We start from the raw sequence: 25,184 nt of genomic DNA, 5'->3' as shown, positions 1-25,184 counted from the left end.
GGAGAGGAGGGTGGCTCTCCCCACCCTTCTGCACTGCAATCCTCACTCAATACTACAGAATACTTACCTGCATATTGCCAAGGAGTGCAAATACCCTATAGAACCACCTAATAAGCAGTTTCATTTGAACATACAGCATTCGTTCACAGCAGATACTGGATCAAGTTGGTAGCCGGGCAACACATGAGTAAAGCTTGAGGGTGTTAATAACAATGTCCATAGATTTGGATGTCCTATTTTTATGATATCTACCACTAAAGTATTGGTACCACCGAGGGATGAGGTGGCTCTGAAAAAACACCTTTGGAACACCACTATTGATGCAGCAAAAGTCTGATTTGTAGATAGGGAGAGAAACAGCCTGAGTGCATCCTTACAGAAAGGATTTCAGCCAAGATAAGGCATTTCTTTAAAGCTAAAGAAGCATGTCTAAACACTTAGAATGATCAGAAGGCTTGCTTAGAGAAATAAATGCTGAGCAAGAAAAGTAGATTTTGTGGAAAGATAAATTAGAAAGTCTTTGTTGACATGAACAGTGGGAGACATTCAGGTGGAGCCAAATTCATACTTTTTCAGGCCTCCTTTGAACCATTAGGTGATAAATAATAAAGCACTGGAAATGGTTGGCTGAACATGATTCATGGAACATGTATTCTTGCTGATGATTGCAGTGTTTTGGCTTTTGGCCTTAAGGCAACACTTTTGAGGCCCATGTCTCATTACACTTATAAAAATAAAGAAGTCCTCTAAGTGCATTTTTGTCATAATGCATAGAACGTGTATTCATAGTAAGTGTATTCAGAAAGATCTTTAATCCATTTGATAATTAAAGGCATACTGATGTGACAACAGTCAGAAAGGTAAGAGAGTGCCCCTATGGGACAAATGGCCCTATTTAGCTCTTGGTGGATCCGGCCTGCTGCTACTTTTCCAACGGATTTACCACTTGCCTACTTGTTGGTCTGCCCACTCGATTTAGATGTTAGCCAGTCCGTGGATGAAAGCCCGTCTGAGTGCTGCCAACTCCACCAGGATTTTCCTGGTGGAGTTGGCAAAATCGGTCGTCACCGGGATTACAGCCGGGCTAATCATGATGTACCTTTCCATCAGGGATACCTCCATACTTGAGTTGGCAGAATCAAATGAAATTAGGGTAAAAACATACCTTTTTTCTGGTTCCCACTTCCATCTTGAACTGCATTGTCAAGGACCTTTCTCTTCTGATACAACTTGACCATGGCACTAATCAACTCTGTTGTCGTCAGGTTAAAGGTAAGTTATTTGACACTTCTCTTACTAAGAGTTGTGTGTCAACATTAGCTTGTGTATTTTTGCATTGCTCTTGCATGCAGTCTTTCTCATGTGTAATGCATTAGTGTATATCTTACTACGTATCAAGGTAAAATGAAAACACATGTATTGACAATGATAATTTTGTTATTGTGGTGGTTGTGGGTTTTGGTTTTGTGGTTGTGTATTCAATAGTGTTTGTATTTTGTATGTGTGCTAAGCAATATGTACAAAAAGAGCCATAACATAATACATACATATATTTATTACACATTTGTCACATTATAAAAGTGATGCTTACCTGTCTCCACTCTATCAGGGTAACGCTCCATCAGGAGTCCACTGCTAAGACAGCACCTGCACAATGGGGAAATGTAAATTAACTTGGTGCCTGAGAGCTACTGAGTACTCTCAGCCTGCAACAGATTCCGCTGTGTGGATGGAGGTGCCCTGCTCACTCAACATCAAACAGTCTGTTGATGTGGACGGCAGTTTAGCCAGCCCACATATAGTGGGCGGGACTCTGTCAGCTTGACGGAGTAGTAGTAACTGCCACCACAGGGAGATGATGGGAGTCATGCCAACATCTAAATCATGCTACCAGTCATGTAGGAATATTGAGTTGAGTAGAAAGGGTGCCACGCACCATAATTCAAGCATAATATTGTGAATCTCTTCTTCCAGGTGAATAATAAAAGGCAGCTATAATTGGGATTCCACCAGGCTTCTGACATCACTGGGAGGTGGTGCAGAAACTGGCTGCACTGATGATAGTTTTGCCCATTGGATAATTAATTTAATGTGGTAGATCTAGATTCAGAAAATCTTGACTACACTGTAGAATTAAGATACATTTTTTAATGGAATTGCTGGCAACTCAACTTAGTTCACATTCCAATTAAATGTGTATCTCCTTGAGTAAGCACAGGTAGCCTTGTGATAACATTTACATTTTTTTGTTGTAATTATACTGATATTTTCTAATCTCAATTGAGCTGAACATGAAAATCATCTTAGAAAATACAATTATGAACTTGGATATTGTGAGCTAGCATTTCAAATATATTTACTGTATTTAAAAATGCAATCACATTTTGTTGAAATGTCGTAAGTGATCGAACAAGCACTGCCCCTCCACCTTCCAAATTATTTCCAATAATGTTCCTCAGTCTAATGCCTGAGGGACTACTCCTTTTGGTAACCACCTTGGCAAGCTGGTGCTAGGCATAAATGTGGCTTCCCTTTCCCTAATCCTCAAATCTCTACTGAGCCTTATGCAAACCAGCAGAGGAATGTCCCTGCTGCCTGTGACCTGAGACAAAGAAGTGTTATCCAAGGATCAGAAGGATTACCTCTGTTCAAGGTACATGGAGACAACAAGCTGCAAGAATCCTTTCATGAAGAATTCCAGTTGAACAGTTCCAACTATACTAGACCTGGTCCTTGCAGGTGGTCGCTGCTAAAGTGAGACCTGATACTCAAGTGTTGTTACTCTGCTGTTCCTTAGGTCTTGGAGCCCTTAGCTATGTCTGGTTTGACCCCTGGAAAACTGAGACTTACAAATTATTTCAGCTTCAAGATATCTAGAGGAAAGGAACAAATCTACAACGCCACTGTGCCCAAAGTTGTACTGCTAATGTGCTAAAGATTCAGATTTCTCCCATTAAGAGCTTCTCTGCAGCAGCAAATCAAGTTCATCTGGAACTCACAGAGAAGGGATGAAGCCTCATTAGGCTCTCTTTGGCTGAAGGATTGTGACTTCTGAAAAAGTGAGTAGGTATGAACGTCGAATTTTTGAACCTGGCAGGGGAGAGGGCATCCTTGGCTTTAAATTCAGATTACTCCTACTCTGAGCTTTTTTTTACTCCCAAAATCAGTGTCTTTACCTGGTACATGTTCAATTTCTATCTAACTTCAGGGAGCCCTGGTAGGTTATAGCCTGGTGCCTTGACCCAAAGAAGATTTCTAACTCCCATTGAGATTAAGAGCATGATATAAAAGGATGGAATATAGTTCCACCGGGGGTCAGAGTAAATTATGGTTTACGGCCATAACAGGAGCTCCCATAGAGGAATGAGAATATGCAACCTCAGCATGTACACTCGCATCACAATTAGGGGGTCGGGAGCACAAACAAAATGTCATTCTTTCCCGTTTCCATGACGGTGTCGGGCGGACGCGAGTTAGTCTAACATCGAAATAAGCCCCTCAATGTTTAGGTATTTACAGAGATCCATTAATTTGAAATTGCAATTTTTAATATTTTATATGGAGCTCATTACAAAATAATGAGGACCTTATTTAGACTTTAGCTGTTGGGATTCTTGATCAAAACATGACAGATTTTCCATCCCCTGTATTACAAGTGCCATAGACTAAAATGCACATATAATTTGCTGACACAAATTCATCAACATTTGTGATGGAGTATCCTATGTGCCAAACTCTAATAACAGTCTGTATAAGGGATTTCAATTTTTTAACAGAATGCTAGAAGTTTGGGAACATAAGGTCAACTGGCAAAAAAGATCCTACATACAAATTTAGAAGGGAATTGTGGGAACATTTTCAACAACCATTACACAGAATGTTGTGATCAAAGCTTATATATATATATTCATTAGTGGCTGGTAGAATGATAAAGATAGTGCAATTCTATTCAGTGGTGCTTAGGTTAGAAATTCTCATCAGATAGTAATTGAGATTTCACAGCAAATGACACTTGTTTCAACTCCTTTAGAAATTATGCAGCCTGGCCATTAAAAAAGAATAATTGACATTACCGTCATTGTACGCTACGCATTCACTGTCAGAACCAACATGATCTCACTACCTTCCTGTGAAGCTCTACAATTCTCTATCAAATTGACTCCCTCCTATAACTTTAAAGGGATCCTTTTGTATCGTCCACCGGGATCAAGGAACGGATTTATTTCCGACCTTAGGTCCGTCCTGGAATCGTCAGCCCATGATAGTTCTCTTACTGTCCTCTGCGATTTTAACTTTCATTTTGACAAAACGGAGGATAAAGACACGGCTGCTTTTTTGGGGGATATGACAACCTTTGGTCTCCCATTGCTGGTCAAATCACCCACACATGACGGGGGCCATATACTGGATGGCATTTTCACCAACTCACTGGATTCTCAAATTCTTCCAGTCACTTGGTCAGACCACCATGTTATCCTGGCTTCACTAACTACTCATGACACTGGTACCTCTACGTTACCCTCTAATCCTCGCCAGTCCTTCCAGGCGTGGAATGACATTGATAGTTCCAGCCTGGAAACGAATTCTATCCCCCCTCTATCAACCGACCCTAACACTGCCACTACTCAATTTTATGAGTGGGTGGGCTCAGCGGCATCCTCTCTGGCCCCGGTTAAACAACGGTCTCGTACTAGATCTACCCCGTCGGCCCCCTGGTATTCGGAGGCCCCAAGAATACAAAAACAACATTGTAGGAAAAAAGAGAGGCACTGGCGAAAAGACTACTCCGCAGAGGCCAAGATTAAGTATAAAGAAACAGTGGCCAAATACAAAACTATGATTGATGAGGCCAAGAAAAAATTCTTTAGTGACAGAATCGAAATGGCCAAAAACTCCAACAAGGCTTTGTACGAAACCACTAAGCAGCTAGCAGGTTACTCTCCTAACCTGACTCCACCCCCCTCCCAACCTCTCTGTGACGCTCTAGCTAGCTTCTTCTTTAGTAAGGTCAACAACATCTATTATGCCTTTGCCAAAAATACCAAATTCCCTTCTAACTTGTTGACCGCCGTTCATACTGGACCCATCCTCTCTCAGTTTGCAGAAATCTCTAGTTCCCAGATTGCGGACATTATATCCACCATTAGATCAGGCTCTGCACTTGACCCCTGTCCATTTAAAGTATTACTACCTGATATCGAAGTGGTTCTTCCTGTCATCACCTCAATCTGCAACGCCATGTTTAGTACAGGCACTTATCCAGCCATTTAAAAAAAAACCCTCATTAAACCACTCTTAAAGAAGCCACATCTCGACATGGAAGAACCAAAGAGCTACCGACCTATCGCTAGCCTACCAGTTCTGGCAAAAATAGCTGAAACAGCTCTGAATCAACAGCTCTCCGCCTTCATAGAGCAACATCATTTACTTGATGAATCCCAGTTTGGCTTCCGCCAATTCCATGGGACGGAGACGGCTTTGATTAAAGCCGCGGATGATATTAGATCCATCCGCGACGCCGGGGGTACAGCAGTCTTGATACCGCTTGACTTATCAGCAGCTTTCGACACGGTCGATCATGCTATTTTGATCAACCGTGTTGAAAACATGGGTGTCCAAGATAATGCCAGGAAACTTCTTTCTGGCCGACAGAACCCAGGTGGTCACAATGGGATCCTTTCACTCTTCCACCTTGTCTCTGCCATGTGGAGTACCTCAAGGCTCATCCCTAAGTCCGACACTTTTTAACATCTATGTGTCGGACCTAGCCAATATCATTCATGCACATGGGATGAGCCTTACCTCCTATTCAGATGACACTCAGTTGGTCCTTGCCATTAAGAACAATGGCCATAAAATAGCTGTAGATCTTAAATTAGGCATGGTAGCAATTGGTAGCTGGATGGCTTCCAATTGTCTAAAACTAAACTCCGACAAGACGGAAGTAGTCATCTTCGGACAGCTGACTCCGGAATGGTCATCCCGTTGGTGGCCCTCGTCATTAGGCTCTCCTCCTGAGGCTGTCAGCAAGGTGAGGAATTTGGGAGTCATCTTTGATGACCACCTCACTTTTCATCCACATGCTAACCAGATTACCTCCTCAGCCTTCCACAAACTGAGACTCATCAAAAAAATCCTCCCCTTCCTTCCTGACACAGCTGGTAAAACCCTGGTTACTTCCCTCGTATTGTCCACCCTGGATTACTGCAATGCATTATTCCTTAATGCACAAGAAGGAGTCCTTAACAAAATGCAAATTATACAAAACTCAGCTGCTAGGCTCCTGGGAAAAATTCCCAAATATCAATCCGCCTCGGACACCATCAGAGAGTTACACTGGTTATCCATCAGAAACAGAATAAAATTTAAAACTCTCTGTATTGTGTACAAGGCTTTGCATAACCTGGGACCAGCTTTTCTTGTTCAAAATCTGATTCCCTACTGTCCGTCCAGAACACTACATTCTTCAAGTCTAACTGACCTTGTGGTTCCTCGCACCAAAACTGTTTCATGGGGAGACAGAAGATTCCTGGTGTCAGCCCCAAAGTTATGGAACACCATGCCCCACTCTATTAAAGCCAGTCCTTCTCTCTGGTCCTTTCGCAAGCAACTTAAGACCTGGCTCTTTAATCATTAAACTCAGCTCCCCCCTCTCCGGTTAAATACTACAGATATCTTAGCGCCTAGACGCCCATGGGCCTTTGTCCGCGCTCTAGAAATGTCACTAATAATAATAATAATAATTCAATTTAAGTTATCATAGTTATTTATTTCCACCGTTTGCATCAGTTGAGATTAAGAAAGGGCACCAAAGTGAGATTTATTCTGAAAATTCTATATTTAATATGGTCTGTATACAAAATTGAGTAGCAGGTTGTTATATTGTTGATTTTCTAATATGGATTCAAGGACTGTTGATTAGTAAGCAAAGAGTACTCCTGCCCTAATCTTTGTTTACTCCCGGAATTACAAAAAACGCGAGGAGTACTAAAAAAGGATGTTACAACAGCATTGTCTTAATCGGACCTGTTAGCATTTTTGGGCTATGATTTTAGTTTTCTGCAGCATAACAACTTCTACTGTGTTGACCTCATTAAAGGACATCAATGACAAAGGGGCCTATTCACAGAGATAGATTTACACTTGAGTACATTTGCTTGTGTATATTTACTCTTTCACTATGGTGTAAATTTACTACTTGCGGCTATGCACTATACTCGAGTATAGATTTTAATCCAGTGTGGAAACTTGCATGTCTAGCAGTCCTAAAACATGGGGGTGGATCCAAATGTGTTAGTATAAAGTAACTTTGTGTAATTTTTCACACTAAGGCCCTGGTTCTGATGTTGGATTGACCGGAGTCCATCAGACATCATTTTGGAACTGGAACTGAATGATCTCCTGTCATTGGTTCCCGTCCAGGAAGTACAATGCAACTGAACCCAGTTCAGTCTCAATCCTTTTCTTTACAATGGATGCATGCTCTCATTGCAAAGAGCAAAGGTGCAGTTCATCCCTGCACCAGGCTGCAGGCACTTCAAGGAAAAGGAAAGAGCCAGCGAGGGATTACTGCAGGCTTTCTGAATGGCGGACGAGCCCGTCGGAGGCCATTCTGACAACCGGTTTGGATTCCCTTCCGACTGACCTCATCAAAATGGGTCGGTTGGAAAGGAATCTGAACGGGCAATTCCAATGAGGACGGATTGGCTCTGACTGATGGTTGGAGCCATTCCCAACGGCATCGGAATCGGGCCCTAAAGTAGAGACCTTCTTCATCTTGGTAGTGATCTCCAGCACTTTGGAGAAGATCTCAGCAGGTAGATTGAAAATCGCTCTATAGAAACGAATACGCTAAATGACTAAAGTTCATAATTGTATTTATTTTACTGTGAAATATAATTGCAAATAAATTAAAACAGTTATTTTACCCTAGAATGAATAAAATAAATGTTAGAGCACATCATCAATTTAAAATTTATTGAATAATTAGTGAAATAATTTAAATTATTGATTTATTGTATAAATAATTTTATAGTAATTCTATTTGTAATTGATGTTTACTAAATGTAACTGCAATTTGTGATCAATTAATGTAAATTACATTATATTTGTAATTAATGATTTAAAACAATTTTAAATTAAACTAATATTTAAACTAGTTTAATGTTTAAAATAATAAAGTAGGGGGTGGCCAAGGAGGCAATGGAGTAAGACGTGACTCCCTTGCACTCCAACCTCCCGGGGTCCTCCTTGCTGCCACCTACAGCACCAAAGTATCTGTGGCTGACCCGGGGTGCTCCTGCACGCTCCTGTGACGACCGGATTTTCGGACCAGATAGAATCAGCTCACCAAGACACCACCAACCCAGCCGAAACGCAACCACCTCCCTCCTCAGGACCCATCTGTCCAGGCACCTGAGGATGGGGAATTAGCAATATACAAGCTCATATCATCAGAAACAACACTAAATCCATAGGGATTACAAGGAATACTCACTGATTACTAAGGACGTCCATGCCCTACACCACACTCATACCTTATAGTCTCGTGGCAACTGAGACCCAGACTATGCTACCCTCCTACTCATAGTGAAGGGGCAGTTCCAATAACTTACCATTACACACTGACACACTCAATGCTCTCACTAATACACAAGCCACAATCCTGTGGGTATACACATCGACTACAGTTAATGCTCTCACTAACGCCACTTTCCCTAGAGGCGATCTCATTACACACTGACACACTCAGTGCTCTCACTAATGCCACTCTCTCTCTAGTGGCAATCTCTGTCCTATGAATACCTTCAGCTCTCTCTCTCTCTGTTGGGAAGTTTCTCTCATACATCTAATACCTACTGGGAATGTCTCATATATTTTATCTGGTACACAAGAATGGCCAAATTACACTGTACAATTGTTATTATCTAATACAAGTTCTCCTCTCCCCTCATTATTCAGTTACCATTTACCTGGACGGGAGTCACATCCGTTCACATAACAGCATCTGACTAGAAGAAAGGTTAACCTTATCATAAGAAAACAACAGTTACACACTAGTTTACTAAGAACTGGGGTTCCTTTATTATAACAATAATATCAACAATATAATACTGCACTATAACACATAGCCTGAAAAGTAAAAGGGGAATAGACACATACACAGATCTGCCGGGTCTCTTTATTATAATGGAAAGCTTTATTACTATAACACATCCACATGTAATTGACAGGGACTGTAAATAGCTAAAGAGGGAATGGATTATACTGCACACCACTGAAAGAAAAAGGATTAGCAATACAGTAGGGGAATCTAGCCTAGGAAATAAAAGCACTAATATAACAGGACAGATATCACCTGATTAGTATGAAGTCTTGCTCTAGCTGTCATCTGGGTTCCTCTCTCGTCTGTGCCTTGGCTCGTCTCAGATTCTCCCCTGCACTCTTGGACACGCATCTGCTCTGATCACTCTGCACTGGATTCCTCTCCCCCACGAACTGTCTTCACCTTCCAGCTTCAGTCTAATGATATAGTTTCTGCCGCTCTGATAACCGTTCGCTCCACTTGCTTCTTCACTCTGTCTGATTATCCCAGCTCCAATGTCCAACTCACTCCAGCTGCTCCCACAGACTAATCCACGATATAACATCAGTCTCTTCCAAAAGGCATCACTCCAGACTCCAGCTGATCACAACTCCTTCTGATAAGTAACTGCTTCTGACCGCTTTCTTCAGCTCCAAACATCATCTGCCTTCTCTCTCCAGCTCCAAACACCATCTGCTCACAACTGCTTCTGACAACTCCAGCAATCATCTGTCTTCTTTCTCCATTCAAAAGACCAATTGAACTGAACTGCTCCAAAGACTAACTGACTGCTCTCTCTCTGGTTCCAACTCACTGACTGACTTCTCTCTGTTCCAAACACCAACTGACTTCTCTCTCCAGCTCCAACTGACTCTCCGCCTCTTCTGCACTTCGCTAATATGGAATGCTCTCTCCTCATGGAAAGTTCCAGTCATCAGCCTGCCGCCCATCAGATCCCTGCACCACTCCGCGGCAAGGACACACACCCAGCCGGCCGGCCTTTTGTGATGTCTTCGAAACAAAGAATAATACAGTCTACCGATAAGGGCCGGCCAGGGCCGGTTCTCTCCAAGTGAACAACACCTCATAACTAAAACATCACCTTTACCCTGCAAGCATCTCAGTCTGCAGGGACAGAAAACAAAATGGAGTCTCTCTGGTTCTGGGCCTTGTAGGCCCGAAAAGGATGACATAACACTTAGCTCTGTCAAAGTACATACACAAACCATACCAATATGTAATATAAAGTCAGGACTACAGGATCCACCCTGTACTATAGGTAGGATGATGAAAGGACACATAATTCTGTCAAAGCCAATAGGCAATAGATGGATTAGAGTCAAGAATAAGGGATCTATCATCATATAAAGCAGCTATCCTCTAGTTTATGCTTCTAGGTCTGGAAAAAGGCCTGAAAAGGACCAACACAAGCCAAGAATAGGGATCCAGGATGGTAGCAAGCTTAAAGTCACCATCACTCAGAAATAGAGCCAAAAACACGGTCACAACACCTTGACTTTAAATTGCTAACATCCGTAAACAACTGCAAACAAATAAACAAACATCAACATAATCTATCAACAAAATCATAAACCAAAAGACTGCGTAAAATGAATGACAACTAAGGAAAATATCACCTAAAACTTAATGTAGGGAATGTAACCTGAATGTTGAAATGTAATTAAGATTGATCTGATAACAACAGAAACTAACCAAAGCACCCTTGAACTAAATGTGCCTCAACTTCTAGTGATAATTCATGAAATCTATTAATGTAGGGACATGTTTGTGAAATGAAAACAACAAGGGGCCTAAATGAGGCCTACCTACTTCGGTCAACTTAAGAAAGGATTTGGTAAATTCTGACAAATAAACATGACAAAGGGTCCTCAAAGTCTTTCCAACTATTACTAAAAGATGTAGGACATAACCTGACTAAAAGACACACCTCCCAAGACAACTTAAAGTCTAAGGTGACCACCCTTGGAACTAATCCCACTCTTCTAATTAAGAGTTGATGGAGGGTCACTGGGGGCTGAAGTGGCACAATAAAAATAGAAAAAAATATCCACTGTGGACTGAGCTCCAATCATTGTACTCTTGTGAGTGTTTTTTTTTTATTTCCAACTGGCAGATAAACATGGAATTGCACAAACTGGCAGTTTTTCTCCGTAGCCCCTATTCTCAGAGCTATGAGTAGGCTTAGGATCTTATCCTGGAACGTTAATGGTCTCCGCACCAGACCTCGCGCTAATAAAATCTTGCAGTATCTTCGGGACGCTGAGGCGGCGATCATTATACTCCAGGAGACACATTTAATTGAAAGCGAAATGCTTGAGCTAGTCAAGAGGAATAGGTGGATAGAAACTTCAGTCTCAACAACTCAATCATTGAATATACGGGGTGTTTCTATTCTTTTCAAAAAGCCTATAAATATGAGAATTTTACAGCAGAAAGTAGATTCTGGAGGGAGATGGGCCATTGCAGCAGTTGAGATAGGGGGAACTGTAATAACACTAGCAGGCTACTAAGGGCCTAACTGCGACGATCCCTCTGCACTAGAATCTTTATTTCTACATCTCCTAAGATTTCCAGAGCCAGTTATAATAACCGGTGATTTTAACATCACTTTGAAGCCTCTATTGGATAAATCTCCTAATAGCAGACAGCAGGCTTCCTCCAAATCTAGAAACTGCCTATTAGGCTGTATGAATCAATATGGATATGTTGATATCTGGAGGCATAGAGAGGGCCAGAGGCAAGGCTTCTCGTTTAGAAACCTTAAGTATCGACATCGATCAAGAATAGATTTTATCCTAACTAGTCGAGCTTTGGTTGATTCCATCACCTGCGTAGACTATATTCCATCGCACCTATCTGACCACTCCGCTATGAAGCTGGAACTGGAGAGGGGTGGCAAGCCTCCCACCAGATTGTGGTCTTTCGATAGATCTCTTCTCACATCTACAGGCGATATAGAGTTTCTTCAATCGGAAGCACGTGAGTTTTTTATTACTAACACGGGCACTGCCCCAGCAGGCATAGTTTGGGACGCTTTTAAGTGCACATTAAGAGGTATTATTAAGAACAGGGCTGTTTATAGAAGAAGGCAGTACATGGAAGAGGTGTCTTCTATTGAGATTAGAATGTCTACAGTTCAGTCGGATATTGATACTTGTAGGGCTGAAGACAGCCATGATTTATCTCTGAAACTTGCAGAGTTAGACGGACTAAAGAATAAACTGTTATCGGTCTTAGATAAGCGTGTCTTACAGAGATGGGAGGCAAGCAAACTCTCCCATTTCCAATATGGGGAAGGGGCTGGTAGATTACTGGCCTGGAAAGTTAAATCGGACCGGGTTCGAAATAACATCGCCTCCGTTACATCAGATAATGGCATTTTTTCAAGTGATGCAGAAATCAGGGAAACGTTCAAAACCTTTTTTCAATCAATTTATCATGAAGATCTTAATGTTATACCTAATGATATCACGAGTTGGTTAGAGGATATTTCCCTACCATCCTTGTCACTTGAACAGAGCAGGTTTCTAGAAGAGGAAATAACCAAGGCTGAAGTAGAGCAGGCTATAAGGGGAGCCAAAGGTGGCAAAGCGGCAGGAACCGATGGTTTACCGAGTGAAATATATAAAAACATGATATCAGAGGTGTCCCCAATTCTAGCTGCCTTATTCAACCAAATATTGAGGGATGGAAAAGCACCCCTGCCTGCTGGGACAACGCCTCAATAACCCTTATTTTGAAGCCAGGGAAGCCTCCCTCTGATTGTGGCTCGTATCGGCCAATTTCAATCTTAAACGCCGACTACAACATTTTTGCCACCATACTGGCCAAACGGCTGGGCCAGGTTGCGCCTGACATACTACATTCCAACCAAAAAGGCTTTGTAAGAGGGAGACAGTTATATGAGCTCACTTATGAACTAGTAGGAGCCATAAATGTGACCATAAAAGAAGCTCTTCCCCTATCGGTTCTCACGTTGGACGCCACCAAGGCCTTCGACAGGGTGAATTGGTTATACCTGTCGGAGGCCTTGAAAAAATTCAACGTCGGGGACAAATTTCGTAGAGCAATCAACTTGCTATATCGCAGCCCTTCAGCTTCAATCTTGATCAACGGGGGCCTTACGGCGCCATTTAAGGTAACTAGGGGAACTAGACAGGGCTGTCCCCTGTCTCCTCTCCTTTTTGATTTATATATAGAGCCGTTTGCGCAAAAACTAAGAGATAGTACATCGATCAAACCTTTTGCTTTCGGAGACTGGGAAAAAAAAGTGGCACTTTATGCTGACGATATTATGATTTTTACGACATATATTAATACAGCATACCCAGAGGTCATAGACTTAGCTCTTAAATTTGGTAAAATTTCAGGATATGAGGTGAACGCCTCTAAAACAGAGTCTATGTCTTGGAATATTAACTTAATTACACACAATGAAACTTCAAGACCTCAATTACGGTATCTGGGGATAAATATAGTTAAAGACATTAATCTGATCGCCTCTTTAAATTTCGCTAAAGTAGCTGCGTAGTGCCGAAAACACATGAGAGACTGGTCACACCTTCCACTCACTATCTTAGGTAAGGTTAATCTTGTAAAAATGTATATTCTGCCAAAGATTTCGTTTTTTATTTATTCAATTCCACTCTTTTTTGATCCCAAGTTAATTTCAAAGCTGCAGAGCACGATTTCTACCTTTATTTGGAATAATAAGAACCCAAGAATCTCTTGGAAAAAAATAAGACGTCGCAGAGAGAAGGGCGGGCTGGCGGAACCAGATCTCCAGGTCTACGCATGGGCATTTCAGCTTTCCCATACACGTATGTTACTAAAAACACCAACAGTAACAGGGGTAGGTCATATGTTCTCTACCTTTCTGAATTGTGAGGGAGTAGGACAGGGTAGCTTTTTGTTCAAATTCGGAGATCCTAAATATTTTAAAAAAATAACATTGAAGGTACTGCAGGGGATAGCTACTACATGGTACAAAGTGAGGCACACGATCAAATTAGGGTATTACTCAGAGAGAGCTCCTATATGGGACCTACCCGCACCTCCAGCTTGGGCAGAAGATGCATTAACACAACCATTAAAAGAGGCTGAAATCACCTCCTGGGGAGACCTGTTCATGGACGGTTCTTTACTTCCTTGGGACTACTTAACCAACAAAGTCGGGCCAGGCCTGTCGAGATTCAAATACATACAAATATCATGCTGGTCTCAGACAAATAGTACACAGTTAACCCGGAACAGTAGTTTACCTATTGGTGGAAACAGCGAACTAGTGACGTGCCTGCTGGACAATCCCCCTGCAAAGAAGCAAATATCGTCCTGGTACAATAAGATCATAGAGGAAGCAGACGGTAAATTTTGCCTTCCAACATCATTATGGGCTGATTCATTGCCAGGCATAGACGTGGAGGAGCTTTGGTCTGCTTCTTGTGGGGTATTGTGGGACTTGGTTAAACCAGCCTGGCTCCGTAGGAATCATTTATTTACAATACACAGGGCCTATTATTCCCCGCAGAGGCTGTCAAAGTTTTCCTTGACAGGCCCGGTCTCGTGCCCAAGGTGCGGACTTGTGGCTGCATCTGACATTCATATGTTTTATGAATGCCCTGAAATAACTTCATTTTGGGACTCTATAGGTAACAAATTGTCTTCGATACTGGGTTCTCACATTTCCATTGATCTTAGCCTTGTCATCTTCGGGCTGAGTGGCAAATCCTGCAATGCTGCCTCCAACCTAGTGTTTTATTCCATTTTGGCGGCGCGTAGGGAAATCTGTAGACACTGGAAGGACGCCCTGCCACCCACCTTACTTGAATGGCGTTCTTCAATCCTCCAGATCTCAAAACTCGATCTTGCAAGGAGTGGGAATCTGAGTAGGAGAGCTTTTTGGGCACAGTTAGAGCAGTCGTATTGAGGCTGGGTTTTTTTTTCCCCCAGGTCCTATGATTAATGCAGGCATTGCTCACCCTTGGTTCTATGGCAAGGTGCCGTGGCGCTTGTGGGGCTTCGGTATCTCGGGCACTATCTACCAACAAATTGCCCTGTGCTTGCGTTTTCAAGGCTTGCGCGTATCTACTGCTGGGACTTGGCCGCCACTCTCTCCTATGATATCCCTGCCAGCTGACGCTGTGACAGTACAGAGGCGCAGCCTGATTTCCTGCTCTGTGGCATTTTTGTTTTGATAGATTGGAGCTATGCATGCAAATGAGGATATAAAAAAAAAAATCAAAGAAAGTTATCTAAGTGTGGTGTATATATTCTTCTACAAGATAATTCAGACATAAATAGTCTGTCCAGAAATCCCTATAGCTAAAATAGCTAAATCATAAAATTAAACTTGGGAAATTGAATAATAGGAGACCATGCCAAAGTCAATAGGCGAAGGTCATAAGTCATCTAACTCAGGAAACAGTTTGCACCTAATCCCTCTGTATCAATCTGTGGAACACATGTGTGCACCATCATTCAAAACATTGCTTTCGCTTCATTGGCAAAACTGTTTTACAGAAAACAGGAAAACTATGAAATAGGTGAAAGATAAACAAGTGTAAAGTCAATCTGTATCAATAATGAAATAGCGTAGCATACTAAAATCAAAATATCATGTATCACAGGGCATCAGATTATTAAAGCAGCTCACCAATTATATCGTGCACCCTATTAGTTTCAAACAACATCATTTGTATATATATCAAAAGGAATCATTGAACCAAAGGCCAAATCATTAATGTGGCACTGCATCTTTTAAACTGGAAAATCAAGACCATGAACAAGACTGAGACATTTTGAATTGGGGCCTGTTTGTGGTAACTGCAAAAGTGGCATAATGTCCATCTGAAATAGAAACATGGGAAAAATGCAAGACTCAAGAAGGCAGGCCAAGGAATTACATTTCAGACTCCTTTTGTAACGAAACATCATTATAACCAAATAAAAATGGGTTCTTTTAGATCATCACTTGCAAAAGTCAATTAATAAAAAAAAATCAAAAAATAGAACTATTGGCTTTGTCAAGAAATTTTTTTTTTAGGAAATCCAGGAATGGTATATGGAGTTTTAACCTGACTGCTGAGGCAGCCAACTGCAGATTGTAATGCCACGTTCAAAAGTTCAGTCAATATAAGAAGTTCTAATCCATAGTTGGTTTCTCCTTAGGAAAACAGTTCATTCGTATAAGCCACGATCCTCCATCTTCATCTGTATCCTTTGCCAAGGAAGCACGCCCTCCAATCTGGTCATCAGCTCCAGGCACGTCAGCTTCCGGTCTGGGTCCAGGCTCAGGGGTTTTTGGGGGATGGGGGCACTCATCCGAAAATAATAAAACACATCACTCCAAAATATGAAAAATACACTCATACAGGGCCCCCATATATCAGCCATCTGAAACAAAAAACAAGCATCATCGATCTTGCAAAAACACATTTTCCATTCAAAAAGCACCCCAATTGATTTTCATTTCTGTAAGAAACCTCCTAATTCATGAAAAGAACTCTTCTAAATCCAAGGAATGATTTAGACATTCTACCTATACCATATGCTTTAATGTTGTTTGCGCAAAATCTAATTTTGTCATACACAGCCAGAAGGGCTGGGGCGGCTAACTACCTCTTACTCCTTTGAGAAACAGCCCCTCCCTCCAGAAAGATGTCCGCGCTCAGAGTTTTGAATCAACTCCAACCATAACAATCAGGAGACAGGCTTCCTTGCGATCTAAAATTGAATCACTGCCAAATGCTGATCTCATTGCAGGAGCGAAGCTCCTGCCAAGTTTTTTTCTCTACACTGCCTCCCTCTCATCGTGATGTCACCCACAGGGCGCCTCCACCCTTTCAAAACTCTGTGAGCGAAGAACTGCTGAATATTTGCCAAACGTAAAAAAAAAACAAGGCAAGGGCAAGTCTACCTCAGACGGACTCTCCAAATAGGGCCCCTCCTTTCAAAACACTCATGAGAGCCTGGCTGAGCTATCATATCAGCCAAGGTCAAAAACAAATTCCTTCTAACTTGAAACATACCCGTTCTCAGGCTGCAAAGAAATCCTGCCTTTAATTTGAAACACTGCACTATTATTTCTAACTAATTTAAGCAAATAAGAAAAGCATCCTGAAAACAGGAATTAATAAAGACATTTTTTGTAACCTAGACACATGCTACCATTCTCAAGTAAGAAGCAAAATAATTCTGTAGAATCTAAGACAAACTATATATCATAATATACTATTACTTGCTGAAAAGGAAAACATTAAAATAACATTACATGCAGCAACATAGAAAATCACGACACACGACACAAGAGACCCATCTGATAAACGCTGATCTACATCGCTTGACACATCCCACGTACTCCAGGTGGCACTGGGCATACGCCACTTCCAAAACACTAGTAGTAGGCGTCCTATGGAAAACCACCTTTTATTCCACTGTGTTCAAAGAGACACGGCCAAGGAGGGCCGCGTTTGATCTTTTCAGTTGCTCCTGGGACAAGAGTCACTCACGCTGCTCAACATATATGCTCCCAACACCTCCCAAGATGCATTAATTGGACATACCTTCCAGCAACAACTGGGGGAGGTAGAAGGAAATATCATAGTCTGTGGGGATTTTAACCAGGTATGGGACCCCTCTCTGGATAGAAGTGCTGTGACATTACAAAACAAGCGATGTTTGGGAATCTTAAATGGGATATCGAAGGCTACGTACTGATAGATGCATGGCGATATAAGCACCCTGGCATGAGGTATTACTCCTTCAACTCACATGTCCACGCCTCCTATACCTACATTGATTATGCTTTTGTCACATCTTCCATTCTGCAATGCCTTCAAACAGTAGAGTTCTCAGATATTTCTCTTTACGACCATGCTCTTACCTGAAATGCCGGTACTCATTGTGAGCACACCCCACACTGGCGCCTGCCCTCACACCTATTGCGCGACCTCGTGGACATAGCAGAGATATGCAAGGGCATAGTAGAATACTTTAATCTTAACACTCTGCCTGAAAACACCCTACATACACTTTGAGATGGCTGTAAAGCTATTGACAAGGGCACAATTATGACCATAGCCATAGCGCGAGAACGGGCAGCACGGTTTGGTAGAAACTAAACTTGAAGCGGAGATTAAGCAGCTGGAGTGCCTGGATAAGGCCTCCCCCTCCTGCTGAAGGAAGAAACAGCTGGCCCTATTACACAGCCAATTACGCGCTCAACCCATGGGTAGAGCTGACTGCACCCATTTTTGTCCCTATGACAAAGATACTATGAGGGGGGTGATAAAACGGGGAAGCTTTTGGCACGTAAACTCCACCACCAGTGTGCTAAGTCTCATATTGACGTGGGTTGGGTAACAGCAGAGAGAGATAGGTTGGAGGCTTTCTGAGTTCTTTCAACTGTTTTACCAGGAGGACCCCTTCCCTACGCGGCTTAACACATACCTTACTGAATGAGACTCACCATGCAGCCCTCCTGGACACCCCATCACTGCAGTTCAACTGCGCAATTAAATCCCCCTTGTCAAGGGCCCCACTCTCAACAGGATTTGGTGTACTTTTACTGCATGTTCCTCCCCCAGCAACAGGAACACCTCCTAACTAAGCATGGGCGGAAAATCCGTTACGCTCGCGGATTTTGCGGATTTTCGGGAAATCCGCAATCCGCGAGATTTGCGAATTTCCCGCAAAATCCGCAAATCCGCGAGCAGCGGATTTTGCTCGCGCTGCTCGCACTGTTCGCGTGAGTTCGCGCCCCGCGAATAAGTGCAAAATTGCAGAAATACGATCTTAGCAAAACTGAAAGTAACTACTTACCAGGTTCAAAAGTTCAGGCACATCATTAGTAGCCATTTCCTGTAGTGCTTCCTGAGGGGCCCCTCCAGAGTTCAGTTGCCAGTTGAAACTATTATGTGACCCTGCTCTGAACCTCAGAATAGTTACACATATGCCACAAAGGTCCTGAATTACAGCTAAGGGAGACAAGCAGGAGCCAGGCTGGAAGTTAAAATCCATTAATCAGCCCCTAATTCATTATTGTCAGTTGGGGCAGGGCAGGTGTTGTAACTAATTTTGCAACAATGAAAGCACTTAGCAAGTGCAAAAGATCACTAATCAGGGCGCACTAAGGAAGCAGGTGCCAGCTAAAAAAATATTCTGTGACACATTAATCAGCCCCAAATTAATTCAGGTCACTTGAGGCAGGGAAGGTGTGCTTTGCTTTGCCGAAAATAATGTACACTGGACAACCAGAGGGTGTGGTGATGAAACAGAGGGTGGCATGGGTGGGCCAGAGGGTGGCATGAGTAGTCAGAGAGTGGCAGTGGTGACAGAGAGTGGCAGTGATGAAGAAGAGTGTCCCAAACAGGCTGGACACGTAGAAACAACAAGTTCGCAAAACTTGCGACCCGACAGGTAAGTTCGCAAATTGCGAAATTGTAAAAACCCTCGCGAACTGGCAGAAACACGGGCGAACACAAAAAAAAAAAAAATCCGCAAATTCGCGGGAATTCGCGGATTTTGCGGATTGCGAATCCGCAAATCCGCAAAATTCGCGGATTGCCAATCCGCAAAATCCGCTCATGCTTACTCCTAACCACATTCAACTCCTTTTCACAAGACACTGGACATACCCCCATGATGGCAATTGCAGAGATCACACTCATCCTCAAGGCAAGGAAGGACCTTGCACAATGCTCCTCATATCAGCTAATAGCTCACCCTAACACTTATGTCACACCTTTTACTAAAATCCTTGCAACATGCCTCAGCCCGTATCTATCAGGTCTTATCAACCCTGAACAGGTGTGGTTTATCCACCAGTGACAAGGGGCCGATAATGTATGGCGCATCCACACTTAATAGAGAAAGTTGGCAGAAATACCTGCCTGTCTTCTCTCACTTGACAAGTTGAAGGCATTTGACAGGGTGGACAGGACATATCTCCGTGCAGTGCTCCACAAGATTGGATTGGGACTGACCTCTATCCCCAAAATCATGGTGTCTTATGTAGCTGTGACCGCTCGCGTTCAAGTGAATGGGAGGACTACGAGCCTGATCCACCAAGGTAATAGCACTTGGCACGGTGCTCACTTTCACCCCTCCTCTTTGCCTTAACAGTAGAACCATTGGCTCTCCACGTCCGGGCTTCGGAAGGGATCAAGGGCATCTCCTTTGGGGGGACGACCTCTATCTCACCATTGCTTAACCCGCAACCTCGCTCCCCAATGTCATAGAACACCTACAGTCCTTTACAGCTATCTCTGGCTTCGGGGTCTACATGACTAAGTCATTCATTCTCAATCTTACCCTTCCGACCACAGAGGCCAAGGCATTACAGGACACCACTCCCTTCCAATGGTCAGCTGACTCCATCAAGTATTTGGGTCCTCATATTACCCCCAATCTTTCCACATGAGTCACTCGATTCTGGCAGACCTGCATTTAATCAAAATTAATATACTGCCCCGGGTTCTATGTGTTTTTCAGACACTGCCCATGTCAATCCTGCAGAAGGACATTCAATGCCTCCAGAAAGATCTATGTGGAATGGGAAGCCTCCTCGCATAGCTCACTCACTACTGATGCCGCCCCATGACAGGGGTGGCTGGCATGTCCAAACCTTTTGGAGTACTACTGGGCAGCACACTTGAGGTACATCTCTGAGTGGGTGGTGTGCAAATTTGAGAAGCACTGATTCCACTTGGACCAGGCAGAAGCGTGCTGGCCCCTGTGAGATCTAGCCTGACTGCCTAAACGAGCTCACCCGCCCAGTGCTTATGTTGCAGCCCTGCCAAGATGGTAGAAGACATCTGAGACAGAATTGTGTTGAAAAGGGGACTCACTTCCTTTCCATCTCCCAACACGCGCATAACACATAACCCGGCCTCCCTCCGGGCCTGCCAACATTCACTTTCAGCCACTGGGCAGAGGTGGACTGCCGTACACTCAGTGACTTGTTTTTTGGGAGACACCATCAGAACTGTAGGGTGGAGTTTGCTTTCCGTGCCACGACTCGCCACCAATACCTCCAACTGCGACATTGTGCAATGCATACTGGGATATACACGTAGTAAATGTAAAGAGGGGTCCCCGTGGAAGGTAATTATTTATGCACAAACAATAAAAATTCAAAGGGAACTAAGATGGTACTCAAAGGAAAAAGATGTTGTCATTTACGTGCCCACAGCTACAGCCAACAAATTCCAACTGAAAACTGAACTTTGTAGATTCTTCAGGAAGATTCGCCTACGGTATTTCTTTCGGAATCAAACAACTAGACGACAAGGATCCATCACTGGCCTAAGGGAGCCATCTACATTCTTTCCACCTACCTATGCTATGAGCCCAAGAATACTCGCGTTTGAGGATATAGTCACGAAAGCAGCTGAACAAACATTAAACACCAAAAAGTTTGTTAGATTCAACCTCAGCCAAAAAGAAAAACAAGCACTTACGGATTTGTCCTCCAACAAACAAGTCATCATCAAACCCGCCGACAAAGGCGGGGCAATCGTGGTCCAGGATCTGTCCAAGTATAAAGAAGAAATCCATAGACAACTGAACGACGGAGTCAGCTACCAAGAGATATCTAATGATCCATCAAAAGAGATAGCCTGCATGATTCTTTCTATCACACAAAAAGGTTTGGAATCAGGTTTTTTGAGTGACCAAGAGTTCAAATTCTTGAATCAACAATCCCCAAGATTGGCAACCATTTACACCTTGCCAAAGGTCCACAAAAACCTTGATAGCCCCCCCGGGCGACCAATAGTATCCGGGTGCGGCTCAATACTAGAGCCACTATGTAAATACATAGACTTTTTCCTGAAGCCACTTGCCTTGAATACAAGAACTTACTTACGTGACACGACCCAAGTCATACAGATGATTGATGAGAGACCTTTTGATCCAAGTACTATGCTATTGGTCACATGTGATATTATATCACTTTACACTAGTATCCCTCAACAGGAGGCCCTAGATGTAATGGAGGTTGCACTGAATCACAGACCTGCTCCCTTCCAGGTCCCAACGGAGTTTATCATCGACCTACTGAACATAGCTATGAAGAAAAACTTCTTTATTTTCCAAGAGAAGTTCTACGTACAATCGAAGGGCGTAGCAATGGGCGCAACTTTTGCCCCCAATTTGGCCATTATTTGTATGGATCACTTTGAGCAGGAATACGTTTTCTCACTGAATAATCCCTTTTCATCCATGCTGACCCTCTGGGTCAGATACATCGATGATGTCCTGTGCATTTGGCAAGGAAACGGCGATCAACTGAATGAGTACCACACCTGGTTGAACCAACGTAACACCAATATCCAATTCACACTTGAGTCAAGCAATAAATCAATACCCTTCCTTGATATCTCCATCTATGTGGAAAACGGACAGCTTCTCACTACTCTGTACAGGAAACCGACAGAGAGAAACTCTCTATTACAATATGGTAGCCACCATCCAAGAGGCCTCAAAGATAATCTCCCTGTGGGACAATTCTTGAGAATTAGAAGAAACTGTTCCTCTCGGACTGACTATCTTAAGGAATCAGAGATCCTCAAGGATCGCCTCGTTTCACGGGGGTATCCTACACGCATGGTGAGACGTGCTAGAAAGCGAGCCTGGTATAACCCGAGAGAGAATTTGCTGAATCCTGAAGGTCGCATGGACCCAGAGATGAACCGGATGATCTGTGTCACCACCTTTACTACAAGGAGTAATGATGTCAAAAAAGTGATCAACAAGAACTGGCCTTTAATAGCTCAGGAGATTGATCAACCACAGCTCCCTCTCCACTCTTTTAAGAGATCTAGAAACATTCGAGACATGGTTGTTCACTCATACCTGGAACCGGAGAGTTCTCCAACACTTACAAGCCTATGGAACTTACCACCTGTGATGGGTCACTTTAGATGCGGGACCTGTATCGCTTGCGAGACAACCATCCAGACCAAGACCTTCACCCATGGACAACAGACTTTCACATTAAAACATCATACTAATTGTAATACCGACAGTGTTATTTATATTATAACATGCCCATGTAGCAAAGTATATGTGGGGCAAACCCAGCAAAAAATCAAATCTCGGATTTCTGCACATTGCAGCAGACTACGGTGCAAGGTTCTAGGTGCCCCCCTGGTAGACCACTGGCAGACCGCTGGGCACACCGTGAAAGATCTACGGTGGTTGGTAATCGAGACAGTGTCCTTAGGGAGGAGAGGCGGTAATCTAGCTGTGGTGCTTAACGTACGAGAATGCAAATGGATGTCTCTCCTGGACTCCATTAAAAATGGCCTAAATGAACAGGATGGCAGCCTTGCACAACTGGCCGCACTGAGATGACAAACTAACTCACTGCCACATATAAACCATACTGATAATTTCCACACACCATACGGGTTATTCCCATTCATTTAACTATTTGATATATCCAGGTAACTCGTCTACACCACCCTGCGAGACAGGTGCACGAGTACTTTCCCACAAGGGTACCGTAGAATATCAGGTGGTAACATTGAGTGTTAATATTGTGTGATCTTACTTCTCTTTAACAACATCTACTGAATTGACATCTTTTTAAATAAGTAAGTTTCCTTGTGCGTGCTCGCTTTCACTCCCTTGCATGGGCTGTGCGCGAGCTTTAATTTTCTGACAATTCATCTTATCTATATGTGTAACCTAACCCTTGTTCGCTCGCATGGGCCTTGTGCGAGCGCAAATTCTTTGAAAGATTCTTTTAATTATATGTGTGAGCTAATACGCAAATTTAGCGTGAAAGGGCTGCTGTCTAAGATTTCACATGTAATCCATTATTGTAAGCCATTGAGGAGAGGATCACGTCCCTATTACATCCGAGTCTTTCCTCTATTTTTTCGGACTCACGCCACGCCGTAAGCCCCGCCCCTAACTCCGCGTAGCGACTTGCGGAGTATGGTGCTTTACCCTGCTGCTTCGCGTAGCGGTGAACAGTGTTTTGGAGTCACGACTGCAGCAAGACGTTCTGCTGCCTCGCGCCCGATCTCTAAGTAAGTGTAGAACTTTTAGATGCCGCATGTGATGGTTCTCTGAGGTGTTAGTACTGAGTTACTTACGATCCCTCATGATTGTTTTAGGACCCGATGGTGACAACACGGAGTCGACCGGTCCCTCTGCACTCAGTTATCTAGGCCGTAAAGTATTGAACGGACCCCATAAAGGTACGGACATACGCAAATGTGGAGTCTGTCTGTCAGACTTTCATGTTGCGCTCGTGTTTTAATCAATGTGTTTATATTTTAAATCTACAGCCAATTGAATCAGCACAGCGCTTATGTCTGCCCGCAACATCACAGCATGCTGGGTAAAATAGATTGAGGTAATCCCATCTTTTGAATTGTCTTAGCTAAAAATTAGCACCCGCTGAGGTAACTCTGACTAATGTGAACTCAATGATTTTATTTAGACTTGCCCAGCAGTATAATTATTCAAAACCGGCAGCCTTTTCAGTTGAACTTTTCTGAGTCAGCACAGCGCTTATGTCTGCCCGCAATATCACAGCATGCTGGGTAAAATAGATTGAGGTAATCCCATCTTTTGAATTGTCTTAGCTAAAAATTGGCACCCGCTGAGGTAACTCTGACTAATGTGAACTCAATGGTTTTATTTAGACTTGCCCAGCAGTATAATTATTCAAAACCGGCAGCCTTTTCAGTTGAACTTTTCGGAGTGTGTTTTTTCCACTTCAGGTAATCGCCCATATTTTTCTTCACCCGTCGACCGTGCCCTTGCACTGAAATAACACATTGAGAACCCCCCTCTGGAGTCAAGTTCTTTATGTGATTTAGGGTTAATCTGAGTCCCTTATCACTACATGAACTGTTATTTGGTCCCCCATTCTATCCTTGGCTAATGTGCCCCTGATGTATTGTATAATTATTTTACAAGCATGTTTATGGATTAATTACATATTCAGCTTCTGGTCCCTCTGTCTAGAGGTCCTACGACCCGGACTCCATGGCTTTAGTTTGTTTTTAACTAAGTCACCTCCCTGGTGTACAGTACAAAGACTGTTTAGGTTTTAAAGTTT

This window comes from Lissotriton vulgaris, chromosome 1_2 (genome assembly GCF_964263255.1).
Source record: "Lissotriton vulgaris chromosome 1_2, aLisVul1.2, whole genome shotgun sequence".
Taxonomy (NCBI): Eukaryota; Metazoa; Chordata; class Amphibia; order Caudata; family Salamandridae; genus Lissotriton; species Lissotriton vulgaris.
The sequence above is the reverse complement of the archived record's forward strand: the minus strand, read 5'-3'. Positions refer to the sequence as shown.